At 46.3% G+C, this 25,312-nt stretch overlaps 1 protein-coding gene across 2 annotated transcripts in view; it reads right to left on the bottom strand.

The window, feature by feature from the left end:
- The window catches only part of PRKAR1B (protein kinase cAMP-dependent type I regulatory subunit beta), a 679,190-nt gene extending 655,712 nt beyond the window's left edge, over positions 1 to 23,478 (bottom strand). Inside the window, exon 1 of one of the 2 annotated variants that reach the window (XM_085629322.1) lies at positions 23,234 to 23,478. The gene's annotated coding sequence lies outside the window, so the exon portion shown is untranslated. Of the gene's footprint in view, positions 1 to 23,016; positions 23,153 to 23,233 lie in introns of those variants that run through there. The other variant, XM_085629323.1, reaches the window with a different exon arrangement.
- Positions 23,479 to 25,312: the final 1,834 nt, after the last annotated feature.

The raw sequence follows: 25,312 nt of genomic DNA, 5'->3' as shown, positions 1-25,312 counted from the left end.
ACCACTGATCATTCTGTGCAGCATTGATTGGTCCTGTGTGGCACCATCGCTTGTCCTGTGTGGCACCAGGTGATCTAGTGTATTCCACCACTGTCCACCAGTGTCCCTTGTGTGCAAGATATCTTGTCAACTTGGATTAAGACATTAAGACACTATCTTTCAGACTGCTTATCCTATTTGTTTGCATGCTGAAAGCAGCCGCCCACCATTTCATTACTTTTTTTATAATCGCGTCAGCCATGTGGGTGTCGCGATTGCATCAAAAGTAAAGAAATAGGGGAAAAAAAGGTTTCTATTTATTTACTTTTTATGCAATCGCAGCACCAGCGCGGGTGACGCGATTGTAACAAAAGTAATAACAAGCATTTGCAATGGAATAGATCTCGCATTTGCGAGATTTTGAGCAATGACAATGAGTAGAAAGTGCACATAAATAAAAGGCATTGTCATTTACAATGCCATTAGCTCAAAGTTTCGAAAATGCGAGACCTATTGCATTGCAAACGCTTGTTTGTATACCTTGCCAAAAGAGGGTTTTTCCCTTTCCCGTGCACGGCAAAGCGACTTGATTTTACCTGGCCGTCATCTGGATCATGGCTATGTGGCTTGTCAGTAGTTGTTTCAGAAACAACAATTCCGTAACCTTTGTCAATAATGGTGCTGCATACCATTAAGATCAGACCTAACAATTAATATAAAACAAGCAATCAGAAATAAAGAACTGTGAAATTTACAGCAAATTATATGAAAAGCAAAATTACATTAAAACCATTAATAAGATTAAGGAAACGAAAAATTAACACACTGCTGCTGTGTGCAGCAAATAGCAAGTATTGGACAAACAGCAAATGTAGTTAAATGGGGTTACATTACTAATATTATGGACTACCATTATTTGCTAACGTTCGTAGTTGCGTTTTTGTAGAACGTTGCAGCTGTTAAGCTGAATAAAGAAAGAGACAGTATAATATAAGTCTGTGGGCTTTACACGAATTAAAATGCTACATGTAAGCATGGCCTAAATGTACTCTAGCTAACTGAAGAAATTATGGAATGGATGGAAGTCCTATGCAATCCTACCCCAGACACTCTGCCTCACATATGACCACTTGAAATCAGCCTCGAGTTCAGTCTGAATCCAACCTCCAATCTAAAGGCACGTAACTAGAGAGCAGACGTTTTCTATGACAACCAGTTGTGCCCCAGGATTCAATGATGGCGCATTATAGAGGCTCCTTGTTCCAGTAACATTGATCAGAATTGAAATGGCCAAAAGCCTGCTTCAATTTAGGAAGGGGTTAGGTGGTGTAGGAGACAGAGGTCTGCTGTCCTACCAAGAATGAGTTTAGAAATGTTATAAAGCAAACTGGTACATTACACCCACATTCCTCACTCTGGTCACATTCCCAACAGAAAGGCAAATACAACAGGGGCGTGACAAGGTGTGTGAGGATGTAGTATGTTTTACAAAAAGAAGTTATGCCGTTCCTCTCAAGTAAAAAAGTACAAAGGTACAGAGTCAGGGAAGACGGGAATCCCAGCTGCCCCAAGGACTGGGGTCAGTGTGGGGAATCCATAAATCGGATAGTAATGCCCTCTCACACCCTTGCAGGTGTCATGCTTCATCATCTGGGCTGCTCCTTGTCGGGTCGTCAGTGCCTCTTTTTGGTTACAACTGAGGATGTAGTATCACACAGAGCTCTCTAGTTTCCTAGGCCCAAGAGCGTACATGATCATTAGAGATCTTTTCTTTTCTTTCAGTACATGTAGCTCTGAATTTATATAAAACAAGCTATAAGTAGCCGAGTGAAAGAAAACAAATCTGACCAGAACTAGCGGAGCTACTCACGTGTGGTACTGGAAATTTGAGAGAGCTGCTTCTAAGGAGCCTAGATTGGCGGCATCACAAATTTTATTTTAATTATCCTGACACCTGATATTTGGTTTCTGTGCTAGCTGGAGATTTTTCAGGTTAGGGAACCCTACACCCTAATGTACAATGGCCGTGCCATGAATGATGAAACGAGAACAGCTTCCCTAAGCTCTTCCTTCACCAGCTGTGAAAAGCTGTTTGACCTCTTAAGTCTGCCAGTCAGAGCTGAGCTTAATCTGCTCTCTGACCTTCGTTTCTCACTGGACAAGAAACCGCCGTGCCTTCTGAAGATGAAATGAGAAGGCGAGTAGAAGTTGATACTCCCAAGTCATCTCAGACACCGACAGACACAATTATGAGGTCTTGGTCTACATATATTTTATTACGGGTGAAGAAATTCAATATGCAGGAGTGCACACTAGAATGTGAGATGCCTACAAATTGCAGGTTAATTCTAAAGTATGAAACTCTTTCCACTTAGGACCATCTCCACCCATGCATTTTCCAACCATATAAGCATGCACTGCATTGCAATTTCTTGGACAAGGCAACAGTGAAGCAAAGCCACACTTGTGTTTGTTGTGTGCAAAACATATACCAAATAACAATGGTGGCATTGATGTAAAGATCTGTTCCTACATTCCATGAAACCCCTTCTCTATTCCATTGCTGCTCACTGCCATCAGTCAGCTGATTGTTTTGTTGGAGGTTGAGAACCAGATGGCTGGCATCATGGAATGTGACTTACTTATAAGGTCATACATGTAGACCCTCTCCTGGATCCGATAGCTCATTATTATCATCTCCCTGCTCAGTCATGGTCTGAGTGATGTTACAAAGCAGTTCTGACCTGATTCCCTTCCATTGATCATGTAACCTTCTGGCTGGTCTCTATCAACTGCAGTATATCAATCAATACAGCATACCTAGAGCAACTGCTGGTGGTGGTAATGAAGTTGTCTGTGCTGATATGAGGCACTCAGCATCAATTTGTCACTGCCGTTCAAAGAGACACATTCGAGATCTGGACTCCCTGCCACTCGTTTGTAAATCTCTTTCTTCTACAGAAACCCTTTTCCTTCCACTTTTACCTGTTGGAGGACATCTCCAGTCTTCAACTGTCTCTCTGCCACCTGCCCAGCATTTGACCCACAGTAAAGTGCTGTCTCTGATCCATATAGGGCTCTGTTATAAAACAGTCCCAAGAAAAATGCCTGAACCAAACTTGAAACCAAACCCTTAATTTCTGCCACAGTGTAAAACAGTGAATCTTTTGCCTAACAAACAATACACCAAACTTCATCATCTTTCCTAAATTGTCCCACATAAGCCTAAGTGAAATCAACATCAAAAATTGTGTCTGCTGACAAAGCTCCAGACTGGACTTTTCAACGTTGATAAAAGATACAACTTGCTCCATTTGCCACCAACCGACTACAAATTTTCTCTGCAACGTTATGGAACAATATGGTGACAATGATGGGCAAAATGGGACAAAAGTCACCTTAATTTCCTTTTTCATAAAATCACCATGATCCCTGCAGTAATAATTATGTACATCAATTTCTATTAAAGCATTACCCTTTCACTCTACTTTCTTAAACTATCACTTGTTAATCTCCAATGAATCAAGAACAATGCCACACATCACAATCATGTTACCTATCATGAAAATGCTGCAGTGATTTCTGACAAAAGAGATAATATTTCAATAGTTTATGTCTGGTCCACAAAGCATTGTGGAGCTGCTTGCTAAGCTTTATGGAGCTGCTTCCATCCTCCCAGACAGATGTGATCAGATTCCGTGAATTTGCTCAATGTCAGCAGGCCTAGTTATAAAAATATATTCAATTAAGAGGAACCTCTGTAAGAAATCAGCACAACTTCAAGAATGGCCTCTTCTTATCAGTCCGTGGCCACAGAGTGTAGTGTAAATATATGAATACTACCACAAGTCCTATTCAGTGACAACATGCTAGAGTACATCGACTGCTCACACATACCACTTGTTGCCCTAAGTGCAGGGAGCATGTGTACGTCCCAAAGCTTGAGGAGGAGGCAGAAAACAACACAAGTGAGGATGATGATTAATTGCCATCAACAGGCAGACAATGCCACCTGCATCACATACAATGGGCCTGGTTCACGAACTCTGTTTTGTAGTACTACTATAGTAGTACGACTTACTTACACTTACGAAAATAGGCAATTCACAAACCTTCAAGTCAAAATAAGTAATATAGTATTTTATGACAACATATATTTGAATTACCTTTTATTTAAAAATGAATGTAACTATTTAAAAAGATAGTCTTAGATAATTTATGTACAACATTTTGTAATTTGTGATACATACTAAAGAACTATAAACATTTTACTTTAGGTGGGACTTTAATACACCTTAAAAATAATTGAATTTAATAAATTGATTAAATATTGAATCCAAAATTAAATTCATTGAGCTTAGCATTCTTTATTTCCTTCTACATTTAAAATAAAAATTAAATGAATTCTTATTAATATTTAATGTAAAAATATTTTACTGAATTTTTGTAAAAGTTTAATAAACTTTTACATGTTTCCTATACTGTACCATAGAACTCCGCCCATTTGTGAAAAGTTACTAATAGTACCTGTACAAGCATTATACCACCATGCACCACAAGCGCCTGTCAATCCCCCCAAATACCCACACTGAATAGTCAAGAGCTAATCAATGAACACTGTTTTCAAGAACTGGAAATAGATCAATCCATCTCCCATGTATCCAACCCTAAGGCGAGTCTAAACCTACACTGTCCATTGTACGCTTCCCTGTGTCCCTTCGGCATAGGCCTCCTCAGTGCTGCTCCTGTCCCATCCTTTAAGTAGTTCTTGAGCCCCTGTTGCTCCAAATTTTCATCAAACGTCCGCAGCCAGCCTCTACCTTTGAAAACTTCCCTTCTACCAGTTTACAATGTTCCATCCCAGCCTCCCACTCTCAATACAGTGGGGATCCCTGCCTCCCCATTTTTGGGCAATATCTCTTTTAGCCACCATACAGTTCACATTTACCTGAATCGATAATGCGCCATATCTGAGGGGCCCCATATACCCAGCAACGCTAATCGAGGATGCAGTTCCAGAGATATCCCTGTGGCCTCCTCTAGGGAACACTCAACCATCTCCCAGAAGACCCGCAATATGGGGAAAATTCATAGAATATGCAGCAATGTACCCTCCATCCTGAGGCAGGCCGGAGTCTCTGCCATTCCGATCTTGTGCAATAGCATTCTTGTGTAGTAAGTTTGGGGAAGAGTTTTGAGTTGATCGGGCGACAGCTCACTTTTGTAGCTACTTTAGCCGGGAAGCCCAGTGCCATCTGACAGTCTTCGTTGTCTAACTCGCTCAGGTCCTGTTCCCATCTACACTGTGGTCTTAGAAGGGGGCACAGCCTGTTTCTCATGATCGTATTGAATGTCAATGAGACAAATGTACTGCCCACTCGTCCATCTAACAGCCTCCCTTCCAAGGAGGGGTCCTCTTGGGTTTCCTCCTCCTGCGGTATACATTCTCGGAGGACATGCCTCAACTGGCCATATCGTAGACCCCAAACTTTTCTGTACTGAGAACTACTTATGTTCAATGAAACGCACTGAGAGCTACTAATATTATCAGTGTTGTATAATTTCAATTTTCTTATATGTATATTAATGTAACCAAGCAAGAGCTTGCAAATTTAATAAACTGGGCTGCACACAGGTGAGCTACTCTGAGGTAGCTGGAGAGCTACAGTAGCTCATAAGCTACTGGTTGGAGACCCTGACGTAGTCACTGCGACTCTGGCATCTAATATTCCTTCCTGAGGTAGGCAACCGGCACCACCACATTGGGTGTCCTAGACATCCGTCAAGGGGGCGGAAAGACCAATATTATCCCAGTCCAGGAAGCCTCTCAATGCCACCATTGACCGGAGTCTGGAACCTTCCCACAGTGGTGTCTTCAGGGTCAGTCTACTACCCCAGCCCTTCTCTCAAATACATTTCTTCCAGACATCTACTACTGTCCTTGTTGCCGGGCCTAACCTAGTATCCAGCTTTTCCCCAACAGAGCGTGTAAAAATAGCTTCGATCACCCATACCCAACCTATCCAGGCGGAATGCTGGGTCGTCCCAATCAGCATACGCCCAATCACTAACCACACTAACCTGGGCCGCTTCATAGTATTTCCTGACACATGGGAGGGCAATACCCCCCTTGTATTTGGATCTCCAGAGGACCCTCATGGCGATGTGGGGCTGCCCCCCTGCCCAAAGCCGAGTCCACCTTTGCGATCAGAGCATCAAGTACCTTATAGGGACTGTTCTGTTACATATGTAAGAGTTGTAGAAGAGCTATCATTTTAAACACTGGCACCTTTCCCCATCAACAAGAGAGGCACTGCATGCCAATGTATTGCGTCCCTTTCTAACCCCTTAAGCATAGTGTGAGGAGGTGGCCTCCACAACCAATATACCCGTCCTGTCAACCCGTATAGAACAGAACGACAACGATACGCACAGGCAGGGAGGGAAAGAGTTAATCCTTTCCACTACCTCTTGTATACAGGGAGGAGCCCCACCCGGGCTGAACGAGAGCCAATGGAATGCGAGGGAGGAGGGGACCGTCGAGTATGAAGAGAACCCAGTAGAGCCGAAGAGGGGGGTGGGACCAACGGAGCGGAGAGAACAGCCACACCGAGAGGAAGAGAAGAGCGGAGAGAAGCAATCAACTGACAGCGTAGGAGACGAGGAACCAAGAACGGCCGCCGAACCGGAAGAATCCCCAGAATCAGGAGAAGCCGAGACCTGGTCCGAAGAGTGGTGGATGCCCCCGGAGGACGCTGATAAGCCGCCGCAACTCCGGAGAGTTGCGGCCAGTGCGGTACGGGAAGGGAGGGAGGGATAATCGGGGTCTAGCTGGATAACTACGGGGCTAGAAAATGTAGAGAGTCCTCTGGTGATATCGTTTGTCCAGTCACTCGTATCCCTTCCCAACCCAAGCCGCGTTATCCCAAGCACATTGATCTTTAGGTTTTTGTTTGCTCCTCTATACTTGTCACATTTCTGTTTTCCCCTGATAGTGTATATAATCCTACCCCTCCGTATTCTCATGAACCGTTTTTTTTCCCTTTCCTTATAAACCCCGCCGCCCTTATACCCGTTCTAAAAACCAACAACAAGTCGCACCTTTCTCTTCTTGTTGTGCATCACAACGGGTGCCTTTAGTTACTGGTGAAGGGTTCTTATCAGAAACACCAGAACAAAGAAACTTACTGCCTTCTCTACTTTTCATTTCCGAGGCTACCGTGGGAGGAAGTCCAACTACGTCAAGAACCAATCACCCGCCAGGAGGAAGTCGAGGAAGTTCTCAGGATAGAGAAGACCATCATACCATCCTTGACCTGTTTTCGGAACGTTTGATTTTGAATAAAAACTCAATCACAATTGCTCATCAAATTCGGCCTTCTCGCTTTTCCTTTCGCCCCTCCCTCTTACACGTGGTGTCAGAAGTGGGATCAGAAAGGATGGAGGCCGCCATACAGAAAATGGCTGAGGGTCAGGAGAAGTTAGGTTGTATCATGGAACGATTCCTGACCTTAACCGAAGAGGACAGAGAAAAACACCATAAAACCATGTTGGAGCAAAACCAATCCCAGGAAGCCCTCTTCAACAGACTTGCGGATACGATGGGCCAACAAAGAAATCAAACCACCTTACCGTCGGTGGTCCTCCAGAAGTACGTAAGCGGGGAGGACCCGGATTTTTTCCTTTTCGAATTTCGAGAGAATGGCTTGAACAGCAGGGTGGGCTGCTGACAAATGGGGTCAGTACTTAGGTCCTCTGTTGACCGGTGACCTACAGGCCGCCTATCAGGCTGCCAATCCCTTGGGCATTACACCGTATGATGAAGTAAAGAAAGCGATGTTGGAAAGGTTGGGATAGACGATGAGACGTACAGAATGCATCTCCGACAAGTGAAAGAAGGCCTCCAGGAGACCCCCAGAGCCCTCTCATTTCGGATCCGGGATCTAGCCGACCGGTGGTTGAAACCCCTGACCGCCACTAAGGAGGATATCATGGAAAAGATATACCTCGGACAGTTTTTATCCTCCTTATACCCACCAGTACAGAAATAAGTGCGACAACATACGGGACTAACCTTTGACAGGGCAGTAGACATCGCTGGGGCATATAACCGCGCACAAGACATTCAAAGAGGAAGGGATGAACAACCCTGGAAACGTCCTAGTGGAGGACCAGCCAAGACAATGAAACCAACGGTTCCCCGAAGACCAGATACAGTCACCCTATTACCTGGTCCCCTGCCTCATCCCCTTCGGTCCTCACCGTCCCCCGGACCCCAATGTTTTTCATGTGGAGGTTTCGGTCATATAGCCCGAGTATGCCCCCAAAAAGAAGAGCCCATGGAATTCGGACTCACCCGTTCCTACTATTGTAATCCCGCGGGAAAGAAGCCTCCCTATTACCACACCGTAAGGGTCAATGGAGAGAAACGACAAGCCTTGATGGACACAGGATGTTTGCAAAGCGTAATACAACCATCTGCAGTTCCGGGAGGGGTCACCCAAACCACTGGGACAGTAAACATACAGTGTGTACATGGGGACAACAAGCAGTATCCTACCACAAATGTACAAATTCAACACGGTCCCGCATATGCTCCAGTCCCCTTGAGAGTTGGGTTGATACCTCGACTACCGGAGCCTCTAGTCCTGGGTTCTGACTATCCCGATCTCTCTAAAGTAGTTCCGGAAACAATCACCGACCAGAACGATTGGTATCTAACAGCTCCTTTTTCCACCGAGACCAATCTCACACCACTCCAAGAGAAACCACAGAAAAGTAGGAAACAAAAGAAAAGAGAGAAAAGGGACTGGAACCGAGTCGCACTAACCCAGAATAAGGAGGAAGCCATGTGGCAGTACGAACGAGGTTTCTTTGCAGCCCAACGAGAGGATGATACACTAAGGGAAGCCTGGAACAAGGCCACAGAGGAGGAAGACCCGAATCAAGTAGGTCCCCAGTTTATCGTGCGGAAGGGGTTGCTATATAGAAAGGGAGGAAATAACCAACCCCTACAATTATTGGTCCCGCTATCCTATAGAGAAAAAGTGATGTTTCTTGCCCATCGTCATCTCCTAGGGGGACACTTTGGGGAAGACAAAACAGAGAAGGAGATTCTAAAACAGTTCTTTTGGCCAGGTATCTACCAACAAATTCGTAGATGCTGTAAGGAGTGCGTCATTTGCCAAAAAAACAGTAGACATGTCTCCTCCAGAGTTCCCTTGCGTCCCCTACCTGTCATCAGCGAACCCTTTTCTCGTGTAGGGATGGACGTGATAGGACCTTTGCTCCCCTCTCGAAGCGGTTGTAGATTTGTATTGGTTTTAGTTGACTATGCCACTCGGTACCCTGAGGCAGTGGCATTACGTCATCCAAACGCCCTACATATTGCTAAAGCCATGGTAAACATCTTTTCCCGAGTAGGCTTTCCACGAGAGATTATAACAGACATGGGGACCCCCTTTGTCTCCAAGCTCATGAAACAGGTCTGTACACAGTTAAAAATCAAGCAAATCCGTACAGCAGCCTATCATCCTCAAACTGACGGATTAGTAGAAAGGTATAATGCAACCCTCAAAACCACACTAAAAAAGCTGCTTGAGTTAGAAACCCGTCGTTGGGAGGACATGTTACCGCTAGCTCTTTTTGCCATCCGATGCAAGCCTCAGAGAAGCACCGGATATTCCCCGTTCGAGCTGTTGTATGGCCGACCCCCACGCACCCTACTAGACATGGCGAGGGAGGAATGGGAAGAGATACCCGAGGGTACTAAACCCCTACATGAATATGTCTTAAAGCTGAAAACCCACCTCCAAGAGATACGTAGCATCTGTAAAACATATCTGGAACAAGCTCAGGAAACCCAGAAGCATTATTACGATAAGGGTACCAAAAACAGATCACTGAATGTGGGCGATTTCGCTTTACTTATGATGCCTTCCTCAGACCACAAACTCCTGGGGCAATGGCAAGGTCCTTTTCGAGTCATAGAGGCCGTCACTCAAGTGACTTATCGCCTGGAAATGGACCCCACAAAACAAACCAACACCCAAATCTTTCACATGAATTTATTTAAAAAATGGGAAGGACAGGTGCCCCAGTTAGTAACCGTAACCAAGGACCCCCCCCCCTTTTCGTAAGCTTAGACCCCGACTTAACAGAAAAGCAGAATGAGACCCTTCATGACCGCCTACGGCCTTTTCAGGACACATTCACTACACTCCCCGGACACACCATATTAACAGAACATGCCATTAATACTCTGCCAGGGAAAAAAGTGAAATTACGACCCTATCGTTTACCGGAAGCCCGCAGACAAGCTGTAGAGAAGGAAGTGCAACAGATGCTTCATATGGGAGTAATCGAACCTTCCACTAGTGAGTGGAATTCTCCCATTGTTTTAGTGCCGAAGCCAGACGGATCCATTCGGTTCTGTATTGATTTCCGCGAGGTTAATAAAATATCACAGTTTGACTCATACCTGTTACCCCGGGTTGATGAAATGATTGAGAAGCTTGGCAACGCACAGTATATTAGCACCCTGGACTTAAGTAAAAGATATTGGCAGGTTTCGCTACGAAAGCAGGACAGGGAAAAGACTGCATTTTCGACCCCCGGGGTCTGTATCACTTTACCGTTTTACCCTTTGGGTTACACGGGGCCCCAGCCACCTTTCAAAGGTTAATGAACACAGTGCTGAAGCCCTGTGCTGACTATGCCGCGGCCTATATTGACGATATCGTCGTTTTTAGTGAGACATGGGAACAACATCTGGATCATTTCGTAGCTGTAGTACGGACCCTGAAAACCAGCGGCTTAACCATCAACCCAGCTAAAAGCAAGCTAGCAGCTAGGTCAGTCAAATACCTAGGGTATCTCCTCGGGGAGGGACTCATTAAACACCAAAATGAAAAGGTATCCGCTATCGCCAATATACCCTTTCCCCAAACAAAAAAAGAGCTACGAGCGTTCCTCGGTATCCTAGGATATTACAGGAGGTTCATCCCTGATTTCTCCCAAACAGCTGCCCCGTTGACAGACCTCCTGCAAAAGGACATCAATACCGAAAGAGAACTACGATCCCCCTCAAGCCGACATCTAGCGGCCTTCCAGACCTTAAAAACAGCCATAACATCGAAACCCGTACTGATGAGTCCGGATTACAATAAACCATTCATTTTGCAAACTGATGCTTCGGACCAAGGATTGGGTGCTGTCCTATCCCAGACCGACCCTCAGAATCAGGAAAGACCAGTATTATACATCAGCAGAAAATTGTTTCCTAGGGAAACCAAATACGCTGTAATTGAGAAGGAAGCGTTAGCAATTAAATGGGCCATAGAGACCCTCCGTTACTATCTGGAAGGAAGAGAATTTACTCTGTATACGGACCATGCTCCCTTACAATGGCTCTCTCGCAATAAAGGGCATAATGACAGGATTATGAGATGGTTTTTGGCCCTACAACCCTTCCGGTTCACTACTCTTCACCGGAAAGGGAAGGAACACTCCAATGCGGTTTATTTATCAAGATATCCCCTTGACTCTTTCCTTGCAGGCAAGAAAGTTAGGGAAGGGGGATGTGAGGAGGTGGCCTCCACAACCGATATACCCTTCCTGTCAACCCTTATAGAACCAGAACGACAACGATACGCACAGGCAGGGAGGGAAAGAGTTAATCCTTTCCACTACCTCTTGTATACAGGGAGGAGCCCCACCCGGGCTGAACGAGAGCCAATGGAATGCGAGGGAGGAGGGGACCGTCGAGTATGAAGAGAACCCGGAAGAGCCGAAGAGGGGGGTGGGACCAACGGAGCGGAGAAAACAGCCACACCGAGAGGAAGAGAAGAGCGGAGAGAAGCAATCAACCGACAGCATAGGAGACGAGGAACCAAGAACAGCCGCCGAACCGGAAGAATCCCCAGAATCAGGAAAGCCGAGACCTGGTCCGAAGAGTGGTGGACGCCCCCGGAGGACGCTGATAAGCCGCCGCAACTCCGGAGAGTTGCGGCCAGTGCGGTACGTGATACGGGAAGGGAGGGAGGGATAATCGGGGTCTAGCTGGATAACTACGGGGCTAGAAAATGTAGAGAGTCCTCTGGTGATATCGTTTGTCCTGTCACTCGTATTCCTTCCCAACCCAAGCCGCGTTATCCCAAGTACATTGGTCTTTAGGTTTTTGTTTGCTCCTCTATACTTGTCACATTTCTGTTTTCCCCTGATAGTGTATATAATCCTACCCCTCCGTATTCTCATGAACCTTTTTTCTACCTTTCCTTATAAACCCGTTCTAAAAACCTACAACACGTCGCACCTTTCTCTTCTTGCTGTGCATCACAACGGGTGCCTTTAGTTACTGGTGAAGGGTTCTTATCAGAAACGCCAGAACAAAGAAACTTACTGCCTTCTCTCCTTTTCATTTCCGAGGCTACCTGGGCAGGAAGTCCAACCACGTCAAGAACCAATCACCCGCCCAGAGGAAGTCGAGGAAGATCTCAGGATAGAGAAGACCATCATACCATCCTTGACCTGTTTTCGGAACGTTTGATTTTGAATAAAAACTCAATCACAATTGCTCATCAAATTCGGCCTCCTCGCTTTTCCTTTCGCCCCTCCCTCTAACACATAGGTACCATGTTCGCCTCGTAATGCGAGTCAGCATCTCTGTTAATCCAAATGCCAAAGTATGAAAAATGCTTAGTTTCCACTCATATGAGCAGGAGTAATACTCCATCCGTTTACCACTCTCCCATCGAGAACAATAGGGACTTTTCCCAGTTGATGGCAAAGCCGGAATGCTTGCCAAAAATGCGGAAAAAATCCTGCAAAGGGATCAGTGTTTGGCCTGTTCTTGTCTAGTACAAGATGTCATCTGCATATAACAAAATATGCTCTTCCCAACCTGTGCACCTGGCCAGCCCCAAATCTGCACATCGATCTGTACCCATTCCACTAATGCCTCTATTGCTGATCCAAACAGTATCGGCTAAAGTGGGCATCCCTGTCTTGTACCCCAACGCAACTGAAAATCCCGGGAGGCATGCCCTTTTAGCTTTACTCTCGCCCTTGGTCTATCATAGAGCAGCATGACCCATCTAATAAATTTCAGCCCAAAGCCCATCTTGCCCAGGATCCCAAAGAGGTATGGCCATTCCGCAGAATCCAAAGCTTTGTTGGCATCAAGCGAGAGAATGACCCGTCGGTCCGCAAGTGTTGCTCCCTCCGCTAAATTATTGTGGAGAAGTCTCAGATTCAGTCAGGTCACCCGACCCGGCATAAACCCGCTTTGATCGGGGCACACCAAATGGGTCACCACCACCCGCAGTCGGATCACCAAGACTTTTGCCAGGATTTTAATGCACGCATTGAACAGGTTTATTGGGCAATAGGAGTCACACCACTTACAGGATTTTCCTGCCTTCAGTATGATGACGAACGTCACCACTCACATATCTTCAGGCAGTTCCCCCGTTTTGAACGCCTTCACAAATGCCGCTTGTAGAGGTAGCTCTAGATAGTCTGTGGAATAATTCGACAGGAGGCTCATTCGGGCCCAGAGCCTTCCCTGCCTACATCTGTCACATGGCTAAGACCACCTCCTTGACCGTGACATCTGCTTCCAAGCCCCAAACCTGAGCGGGTTGCAAACGTCACACCGGGCAGTCATCTCTAAAAGCCAGTACCTCTACTTCCGGGACCTATAGCTGCTCGCTATAGGTTTCCATATACCTCACAAATTCCTCCACTATCCACTCTCTGTTTGCGACCACTTCACCTGATGCTGATATGAGCTGCGAAACGAACATGTTGCCCCTTTACTTACTATCAATCCAAGTCAACAATGAGTCTGTCTGCCCTATCTCCCGCTTCGTATAGACACTTTCACCTAGCAAGGTACATCTTCTTAACCACATGCTTAGCCACCGACTGGTATTTGGCCAAATTCAGGTTAATATCTGTTTTCAAGGTAGGGGTGGGGGACACCGTGTAATCTCTCTCCAACTGCGCCAGTTCGCTCTCATGTGTTGCCAACCTGCTGAGTCTCTCCCTCCTATCACCTATCGCCGCAGAAATGATTAATCAATCAATCAAACTAGACTTATAGAACGCTGCTTATCACCCATGCTGCTGATGTCTTTAGTTGAAAAGCTAGGTTTTTAGGCATTTCCTGAATTCTTGTCAGGTGGGGGCTGTTTTGTAAGTGTGGGGGGGAGGCCGTTCCAGGATTTTGTGACCTGGTACAAGAAGATGTGGCCACCACTCCAGCGATTGCAGGGCTAGTGGGCCAGGGAGAGGGATGCGGAACATAGTTTTCTGACAGGTTGGTGGAAGTTCACCTGTGGTTGAGGTATGCTGGTCCCTTGTTGTGTAGGGCCCTGTAGGCATAAGTGAGCAGTCTGAATTGGCACCATTGGCTGTTGGGAGCCAGCGAAGAGATTTGATGGGAGGGGTGATGTGGGTCCATCCCGGGAGGTGGAGGATGACCCTGGCTGCTGCATTCTGAATGGTCTGGAGTCTGTTTAGTAGTTGTGAGGTGATCCCCACGTAGAGGGAGGTATTGTAGTCCAGGCGGCTGGCGATGAGGGCCTGGGTGACGGTGCGTCTGGTGCTGATGGGGAGCCACTTGAAGATTTTCCTGAGCATGCGTAGGGTGAGGAAGCAGAAGGACAAGACAGCATTTATCTGCTTCTTCATCGTGAGATTGCTGTCAAGTATGATGCCGAGGTTCCTTGGATGTTCTGTGGGTGCAGGTGAAGGGCCAAGTTTGGTTGGCCACCAGGAGTTATCCCATGGGGAGGTGCTGCTCACGAAAATGAGTATCTCTGTTTGTCGGGGTTCAGTTTGAGGCATCTGTTCTGAATCCAGTTAGCAACACTGGTCATGCACCTGTGGAAGTTAGATTTGGTGTTAGTGGAGTTTGAGGATAGGGAGAGGATGAGCCGAGTGTCGGCAGCGTAGAATATGATGTTCATAGCATGGGATCTGACCAGGGTGACCAGAGGAGCCATATATGTGCTGAACATTGTTGGGCCCAGCGAGGATTCTTGGGGAACGCAGTAGATGATGTTTTCTGAGCCCGAGGTGTAGGGTGGGAGGCAAATGCTTTGGGTTCTTCCAGTGAGGAAGGATGCGATCCACTCGAGAGCTTTCTCTTGGATTTCCCAATTGGTGAAGTCTGTGTAGGAGGGTGTAGATGGAAACACTGTCGATGGCTGCAGAGAGGTCGAGGAGAATCAGGACTGCGATTTCACCTCTGTCTAGGAGAGCCCTGATGTCATCGGTGACCGCGATCAGGGCAGTTTCTGTGTTGTGATCTGAGTGGAAACCAGATTGGGTGGGTCCAGGAGGTTGTTGTTTTCTAGGTGGATGGCGAGTTGGAGGTTTATTGCTTTCTCCAGAACTTTAATGGGGAAAGGGAGCAGGGAGATAGGCCGGTAGTTTTTGAGGTCTTTGGGGTCCGCATGGGGTGGTTTGACTTATTTGTGTTTCGATCCCTCTGGGAAGGAGCCCGAGGTGATGGATGAGTTGCGGACTGTGGCGAGTTCCTTGCTGATGGTGATGTTCCCAAGGATTAACATGTGTTGGGGGCAGGGATCTCTGGGTGCTCCTGAATGGATGGTGTTCATAATGGTGGCTGTGGTCTGCGCCAAGAGTGGTTCCCACGTGGGTATTATGGAGTTGGTGCATCAGTTACAGGAGTTTGGGGGTTGAGGTGTTTGTAAATGGTGACAATTTTGCTGTGCAAGCCTGTGAGTGTTCCTGGGAAGGGGTGACGATGGTAAGGTAGTTGTGGGATATGAGACTTCTTTGATGATGCAGAATTGTTCCTTGCTGTGGTTTGAGCTGGCTTCAAGGCAGGTGGACAGGGCGCTTTTCAGGTGCTGGTGGTATTCGTTGAGAGCTAGTCTGAACTTAGCTCGGGTGGTGGGTGCTTTGCTGGTGCGCCATATCCTTTCAAGTCGCTTGCCTATGCGCTTGTAAGATTTATGTTCAGGGGTGAACCAGCTGTAGAATTTAGAGGATCTGCCTGGATTGGGGGGCTTGAGGGGTGCAACTTTGTTGGTGCATTTGGTGATCCATGTGCTGAAGTTTTCATTGGCCACCTCGAGGTTGGTAGTGGTGACTGGGGGAAAGGCATTGAGGGTGTTGGTAAAGAGGTTTTCAGTTACTTTACTCCAGCTCCTGTAGGGGGTGCTGGATGGAGTGTTGGGGTGGTTTTGATGAAGGAGTGAACAGTTGAATGGTCGGACCAAGTGATGTTGGCAGCGTGGTTGGACCCTATTCTGTCGCTGTCTTTTGCCTGGACATCCAGTTCTTTGTTGTTTTAAATGAATTATTTTTCTAAAACCTCTCACAAATCTACAACGGAGGGTACATCTTTTATCCAAGTCAAACTGCTAAAGCATGAGCCATTGTTGCCTTAAATTGTGCCATTTGTGAGTGGATAGCTGAGCTTGGGTTCTGGGAAACTCACGTATAGAGCACTGAAGTCTTTCCTGTTTCTTACACTGCATTCCTCTCAGTGACTTCTAAACATTGCTGCTTGATCGTCCTTTCAGGAAAAAACAAAGACTGCTGGGAGAAATGGAATCTAAAACTCCTTCCAACAGCAACAAGAAGCCTGCATGGGCTCTACTCTACACCACTCTTCTCTAAGCCTCTGTTCTCTAATCCGCACCACTCTACACTATGCCACGGGCACTCTAATCGGCAACGCTGCACTCTACGCCACTCTAATCTGCACCACTCCACTCTATGGTACTGCACTCTATTTTGCATGACTCTATTCGACACCTCTACTCAACTTTACTCTGTCATTTCACTCTGCTCTCCACCTCTCTACTCCACTGCACTCTTTGCCAGTGCACTATACACCACTCTACACTACTCCACTCAAAATCACTGAAATGTCCACCACTCTACTCTACACCATGCACTCGACTCTGCAACACTCTACTTTACGCCACTGCACCTACCACAGTCCACTCTATTCTACTCAACTCTACGCCACGGCACTCTACTCTATGCCAGTCCACTCTACGCCATGACACTCAACATATGCACATGATACGCATTGTGTCCATCAGCGACAATCTCAGGTTTACACAAGAAAGATGTAACCACAGCATGGTCACAATTAAGGACTGAATGTCTAGCAACTGCATCAAGCGTAATCGAGAAAAAACTGGAGTACTTCTTTTTGGTACTGATACTTCTATCTGGTGATTACTATGGTTGCATGAGGTAGCGTGTGGCTCTTGGTTTCCAACCACACTGGAGTGACTTCAGCTAAGACTCTTGGAGTCCTCTTCAGCTCTTCTCTTTCCTTCGGGAGCCAAATTGGCTAAGTACACCCCACCTGTTTGTACTATTTACGCATGATTAGGATAAGGATGTCTTTGCTTCCACTTCCTGCTAGGAAGACCATAGTTCAATCTATGATCTTTTTCAGTCTCTATTACAGGAATTCTCTCTGCTTGAGTATTCCTGTCTTTTTCTCACATATCTCCATACCATTCAAAACACAGCTTCTCATCTCACCTTAGGTCTTCCACCACATTCTTCGATCTCCTCTCATTTCAAGAAACTTCTTATTACCAAATGCTCAATCGTCAAATGCTCAGTCTTCAAATCTCTCTCTTTCTATCATTGTGAACGTAACAATTCTGGTCCTCGTTACCTGCAAAAGAAATGTACCGTCCTAGCTGTGTGTTTTGTTCTTCTTCTGCATCAATGCTTAACCGCACTAGAAAAGTGCCTTCATTGGGAGTCATTCTTTCTCATATCCTGCACTCCCTTCTCACATTTGCAGAATCCAGGACCAGCTTATCTTCTGCTAAAATCACTAATTACTCTGTGGACTTGCCAGACCCATAGCACCAGTGTGAGAAGTTGGCCTGGTATATGCTGTCCACTAGTTATAGTGGACACCTTGCACCAGTCCAAACAACCCTAATTGATGATTAGGTTTAAGACAACCTTTATTGAAAGCTAGCCTAGTGTTAGCTATGGAGAGCAGCCTTCAGGCTAAGTCTCGAAGGAATGTAAAGCAGCTTGGCTTACCAGATTATAACTTCTTGAATGACCAAATGAAAGGAGAACCACACAAGGCATATATATAAAATATATGTATTTATTACTAAACACTCTACTAACCTCTTTATGAGATTAGGGAGTAAGGCACACAATAATACAGTTCTAAATCGACAGTAAATTGCACAATATATATTGGGCCCCAGAGGAGACCAATCCATATATTAAGAAAGTGGTATAAGAACCACGGCTTGACTAGACACAGTGCCTAGAGCATGTAGAATCGCTGGGACCCCAAGGAACCACCCATGGTAGTCAGGGGACCCACGGGGGACACGTGCAGTGTGAGAACACAGCCGCGAGCTCCGTACAATACTATGGGAAATTCGCGGTTGAAATTTTAGAGGTTAAGGACACTTGGGAAAGGACTTGGAGCGAACCCTTTTAGACTTAGATGGTTCTAAAGCCAGCATCCATGTGAGCACCGGAGTACTCGTGTTACCTAACCCAGGGAAGCCGGGTGCAAAGGTGTCAAATGGTGTCGGGAATCTTCGCTGTTTTCAATGGCGAGTTGCTGCAAAGTGCTGCTGCCGTGGAAAGGAAAAGTGTCCGGTGTGATCCAAGCCTGGATCGAAGATGAGACGAACCTGAAAGCAGAGGGGACAGAGTCTGGGTCACTTGCCAGTGACCAGGGGCACGATAGATGAATGCCCACCGATGTCAGGTGTTTCAGGTGCGATGAGGTGCAGCTTGACTCCACTGCCATGGGGACCAGGAGACGTCGATGACGACCACAGTCCGCAGTCGAGCTGTCCCATGAAGGATGTCGAGTGCTGGGGGGGTCTGTGTCCGGATAGGAGACCAACAAGCCTTGGCAACGGCAACCCACGCGGTGAGAGTAAAACGGCTTTGGTGTGGACCAGCAAGGTCCTGTGGACTCCCCAAGCGATGGAGTGTCAGGGCACATCTGGAGCAACCAGGCAAGCCTGTTGAAAGTCAAAGTACCCTTCTCAGGGACCCACAAGTCGACGGACAAGGGATCGCGAAGTGACCTCGAGAGGAATCACTAAATACCAGCCCACGGGTCACTAGAGGAGTGTAAGCCAGTAATCTTCGTTGGAATAACTGCTCGGGGTCTGGACTACAAGTAGCCCAAAGCACAGCCTCTGGGTTTGCCAAGAAGCATATGCTGCTGCAAATCTGCACGGTGTCCAGGGGTTCGGGTTACACAGTCCCCTCGAGGGCTTTGGATCTCAGGATTGCTGAGTGCACAGATTGGCCTCGGGGAAGCTTGGAAACCCACCTCCTGTGTTGCAAAGTCTTTGGAGTCCTTCAGGAGCTGCGTAGTTGCAAACCGGACAGATGCGCCTTTGGTGCCTGCTTTGCAGGGTAGTAACTCCTTTACTCCAAGAAAGATTCTTCGGTCATCCAACGTCGTGTAGATAGTAGAAATTCTGGGATTCTGTAGCAGAGTTTTGTCCAGGTAAATCTAAAGTCCTGTAGTCAGGGGTTCCTACTTTATACCCACCAAGCCCCAATACACTGAAGCCTGTCTGGGAGGTGGTCACACCTTCCTGTGACAGGAAACCTATTGTCCAGCCTCCCCGGCCAGAGTTTCGTCCAGCATCAGGAGGGCAGACACGTGTCTGTGGCCGTCAGAATCCATTTTGTGATGACAGGGTTCTGTGAAGCTGGTACCGGTGTACCGGTGAAGTCATATTTCTCCCTCTAGAAGGGTGGAATCATATCGGTATGATTCCAAGGTGTTTGACACCAAACACAACATGTTTCCATGCAGCCATTCCAAATTTAGCATTTACCGCAAGGTTATAATGCACTTGAGTATATGGTTTGGCCGCATCACAAACAACCCCGGAATAAAGGTTCCGAAGGCTGCAGAGGGGCTCCGCTCATGCATGGGCACCCTCTCACATAAAACCCAGCACCCTGCCTTCAGGATTGATAAGGCCTGCCATAGGGGTGACTGATAGGTTTATATGTGCAGTGATATGGATAGATATTGGGAACCTATATCGTGCATTCACCACTTTACACAGGCTGCTGTAGCAGACCTCTGGTGTCATTTTGCATGGTCTCCCAGGGGTGGCATAATACATGTTGCAGCCCCTAAGAGGCTTCTGGGGTACCTATGCCCTGGGTATATGGGATACCATATGCTAGGGACTTATAAGGGTACCCCAGAATACAATCTGTGGTGTACCTAAACTACATGCAATCAGTTTAGATAGGAAGCAGCTAGGCTGGGGTCCTGGATAGCAGGATCCCAGCCAGACTAAAGTCGAAAAACAGTGAAACATCAGCAAAAAGTGGGGGTAACTATAAGAAGCAGGTCCTACTCTCCTACACCATGACATCCCTCAGGGTAAAAGTCATGCTTTATAAGTCTACTTCATCAATCCATTCCTTCATTAATTAACAGTGTTCCTTACGTTCTTTTGGTGTTCAACGGGCTATAATATATTGCATTCATCGCACAATACACTGACCAATCAAACATTTTACAACTGTCTTCTTCTAACATGACAACACTTTACCACATCTAAACTACATCACTACAAACGTCAACATTACACTACTATAACATTATGATGAATATACCATATACAACTAAAACACTGCATTTACAAATGTAGCACTAAAGCTTCAGAACCAAGACTGTAACAATATTTGCATCGAAATTCCAACAGCAAATAATTTGCTGGGTTACAAATTATGTTTTGGGGTGGCCGATACATGCAAACTACACTAAAGAGTAAGTCAATGAAAAACCAATCTTTTCGATTTTGTCAAAGCTTGTAGACATTTCTAGATAGCTGCTTAGATCACCCATGCCTGGTCTTCTGCGACTCACATTTGGCAAAAGGAAGTTTATGTATGTATTTATTTATGCAGTTATAGGTTAGTACACTGTCCGCAAAACACCAGATGTGTCTTCACAACCACAATACAAATTATGCCACAAAAACCCACCTATGTCTTCGTAGTTGTAAAATAGTGTTGAACCTTGCGCTGGTAGGTATTTAAGTTAACGTACTGCCATAGATCCGCTTCCAGAATGTTAAATTAGTAATTTACTTGAAAATGTGTTTTTGCCTACCGTTGCTGTAAAACGTTGCTTAATTTTCATATAAATACCTCTTCAATTGCATTTATGAAAATAAATATTAACCTGTATAAAGTTAAATGTGTATAAATGTCATGCAATTCTTTAATTTAAAAAAAAAACGCAGCTAGTAGAATTCCTCTTGTTTTGGTGCTTCTGGCTCTAAACAGACAACATGTAGCTCATAGATATTTTTAACATCTCACCTCCCACTCAAATCGTATGAACACAATTGCTTGCAAGGCACTGAACACATTCAAGAGTTCGTTTTAGCAAGATGTAAGAGCAGATCTTTTATTTCATGCACTAAGTACAGATGCTTGAACTGATAGATCCAGCGTACGCTTGTGCACATACGATTTAATTAATGTGCCCTAAATTCTGCCAAATATAAACCAAGAACTCAAAAAAGGTCCATTAAATTAAAATAAGGTTACCCATACAGGCCAATTGGTTATCATTGCTGTGCTGTTGCCCAAATAAACCCTCTAGACTCTAGAGGAAGAGGTGTGGCGCCGCGGCCAGGGCGACTGACGCCGGAATCTGGGGGATCGAGGTTCGATCCCCGGCGCCGGCGGCAGATTAGTCCAGCACCGTGTGACTCTGGGCAATAGCTTGCTTAATCTTCCCGATGGCCCCAGCGCCTAGAGACCCTTACTGATGATTGTTCGCGCTTTACTAATGTGGATTATTATTATCTAGACGAAATGTAGCTATAGAATGTGGCTGATTTCTGGCCAGTAAAGAAATCATAACATTTGATTAAAGTTGTAGTTTAGCACTTACCATATGATCGTCAAGTTGAACTGCTAGGGGTAACTTTAGCTGTCACATCAGACTAAAACATCATGCCTATATCGAAAAAGCTTCCAACTGTGTTATACGCTTGCTACTCTTAGCAGTGTAAATACATTAAAACAATAACACTGTGAGGTACTCAAAGGTACACGGGCATACAAGGAAATTGTGAGGTTGTCCAGCACACCACTCACTGCTTCGCGATCAAAATCAATCACCTGCCTGGCGGACCCTGGTGTGTGACTGCCACATATCTAAAGAGGCAATATCAATACTGCCCAATAACCCAGACTCCTGTGGCAGGATTTAAAAACAAGGTGGCTGCGATTTCAGGACCGTGTAGAAACCATGCCATGGTAAAGGATGAGACTGCAACTGTTAAGCAATGACTACGAGGCACTGAATGATCTGTATGTTATCAATTGCCTTCATAAACTGCCAATTACAAAATATTGGGAGGTAATGACACATTTTCATTGACGAGAAACCAGCCAGTTATGTCACAGGAGACGGAAAATAAATAACAGCTGTCCTCTCACAGCACTTCCGCTCTCATGGCAGAGCTGGGCTGCAGGAACTGTTTGTTCCCAGTACACTATGTGTTGTTTACCACCATACTGTACATACAGTACAGGCTGCTGTTACCTTCTCCTGCAATGAGCAGGTGTCTACATTCATGGAAGGTGAACAGCATGCATAGAAGCCCTCAGGACTACGGACAAAGCGATGGGAATGGGTGATGCTGCTGGGATTTAACACACAAAGACGGGGAGCTAAATTCCCTGGTGGAAATAACAGAAACTAGGCAGCTCTTGCAGACACGGAAGACGCAATGGATGCTCCTTGTAGCTCTTCAGCCTGGGGTTTAGGAACGTATTTGGGAGGAGGCATAATACGTAAGACCAGTACAGTCTTAAAATGAGTGCATTCTTTCAAATATATACTACACTACACTGAACACAATAGCAAAAATTGACAAGCACAGACAGCTACCCAAAACCAGAAAAGGTGAAATATGTGAAAAATGTTTTGTCTCTTAGTGAGGTATAATTCTATTATCACCCGACCCTCGCAACATCTACCTTCTCTGTTGACAATTGTCCCTAGCCCTGTACCAAGGGCGGCAGGCAGGTAGGTCGCGCCACCGCGCTTGGTTTCTTTTTGAAAAACGCACCGGGCCACTGAGAACTTTGAAATAACAGCGGTTTCATCCCCGAGGCAGTGGGCCGGGGGCTCAATAACGGCTGAGGGGAGTGGGGCTGTGACAGCGAGGCAGGTGCCGGGGGAGCGCCCCCTTACCGTGGCCGCCGGTCAGCTGGTCCCCGCGAGCGGGCAGCAGGCGGAGGGAGGCTGCGGGGTGCCGGTCGAGCTCAGGGCGGAGGTGCGGGGATGTTCCAGCGGCTCGGCCTTTCCCAGGATGCTCGGTGATGCCGCGGCCGACGTGTTTGCTGCCGCCGCTGTGACGCAACAGCGGGCCCGCCTCTGTACTGAAGCCGGGGCTCTGCGGCACGCTCCCCGCGGCTGCCACTGCTGACGCGAACAAGGCTCGAGCCCGAGCCAGAACCGAGCGCGAGCCGGGCTCAGAACCGAGCGCTGATGCGCAATGGGCCCGCAGGCGCTAGTTTACAGGAGGAGACTGTTTTTAAACACTTTAAAGTGTTCGATACTCCAATCATTTTAGGCAGAATATCAGAAAATACTTTGCCTAACTGGGTTACTTAGTGCAGAGAAGGTATTCCAGTGAGGCAAAATTGTGCCTGCGTCATTCAGAAATAAATCTTGGGTAACAGGTTCAATGGTTTCATTAGAATGATGTAATTTGGTGTTTGGGTGCTAACTGGAACACCAAGTACACCAATGGTGGTCATACCACGGACACTCACCTAAGAGGGCATGAATTAACACACTTATGTAATGTCAGAATTATAGTAGCAGAGGAGTCTACCATATTGCTATGGATACCCTACTATGCGAAAAATAAATAACCAATAATCGTTGTCCGACATTATACTACAGCTGGCCAACATCATATTTTGAGTGCCTGTGTATGCCAAACATATCACCAATATGCAAGGACCACCGTTTTGCGAAGTGTGGGCACCATCATGTCTTGGATGGCCTCAGTATGCCAATACTTACCACTAAAATGCCAGACTCAGCTTTTTGCCAAGAGGTAGGCACCATCATGCCAGCATTGCCCCCAAAATTTCAAGAACTGCCGCCAATTTGTCACGGCTAGGCACCAATACGTATGCACACACAAGCACACATGCATATTCACACATTCACTCACAAGTAGAAACAGAGCATTAGAGATTTTTTTTTACTTACCTCCTGCTGGCTGCAAACCTTTAGTCGCCTCTACGCCATCCTATCTTAGGGATATAAAAGATATCTGTTGAACTTGATTTAAAATCATACTTTTTGACCTTAACATCAAATTATGATTAGGATTGGCATCAAATTATTAGATAGGAGTCACCCACAAGAGGAAACCCTTAAGGTCATTGAGGATCTGCTCATCAGCAGTTCTTGATCACAAATGCCACTGTATTATTTGTTATGGACTCTGCTAGATTATCATCGTCATTTTGAGTTTGAAGGGGTAATGAAACTCAAAATGACGATGATAATCTAGCAGAAGGGGTAATGAAAGGCCTGAAACTTGGTGGCACTGAACAGGACCTGGGGAGCAAGATGGTGTCAGTTTGATTCCTCGTCGTTCAGCCGCGCATGCTGTGCATCTCGACAATCAGGTCCAGGGAAGGCATGGCTTGGCAGTTCGGGCTGGACTGTTCCCACGAGGCACAGGGTCAGACTGATTTGCATATGGCCATGTCTGAACTGGGGTGGCAGAGTGGGCTAAAGAACGGTGATGGATTAAACCCAGATCAGTTGACTGGGGGTGAGTGCTTGCAATGTTCAACACTCCGTCCATCATTTCCTTTGGTTTTTGCTTTGTTCGCCATAAGTTGGCAGGGTATGCTCAGACGTGAGTCCCTTGCTCACTTTGCCACTGGATTCAAGCAAGCCTGGCTGAAGACGGCTGAAATGCCAGAAACCGGTCCTAGGAAGCTTGTTTCCGGTCCAGGGAAGGCATGGCTTGGCAGTTCGGGCTGGACTGTTCCCATGAGGCACAGGGTCAGACTGATTTGCATATGGCCATGTCTGAACTGGGGTGGCAGAGTGGGCTAAAGAACGGTGATGGATTAAACCCAGATCAGTTGACTGGGGGTGAGTGCTTGCAATGTTCAACACTCCGTCCATCATTTCCTTTGGTTTTTGCTTTGTTCGCCATAAGTTGGCAGGGTATGCTCAGACGTGAGTCCCTTGCTCACTTTGCCACTGGATTCAAGCAAGCCTGGCTGAAGACGGCTG

The sequence above is a fragment of the Triturus cristatus genome, chromosome 10 (assembly GCF_964204655.1).
Source record: "Triturus cristatus chromosome 10, aTriCri1.1, whole genome shotgun sequence".
Classification (NCBI taxonomy): Eukaryota; Metazoa; Chordata; class Amphibia; order Caudata; family Salamandridae; genus Triturus; species Triturus cristatus.
The sequence above is the reverse complement of the archived record's forward strand: the minus strand, read 5'-3'. Positions and strand labels throughout refer to the sequence as shown.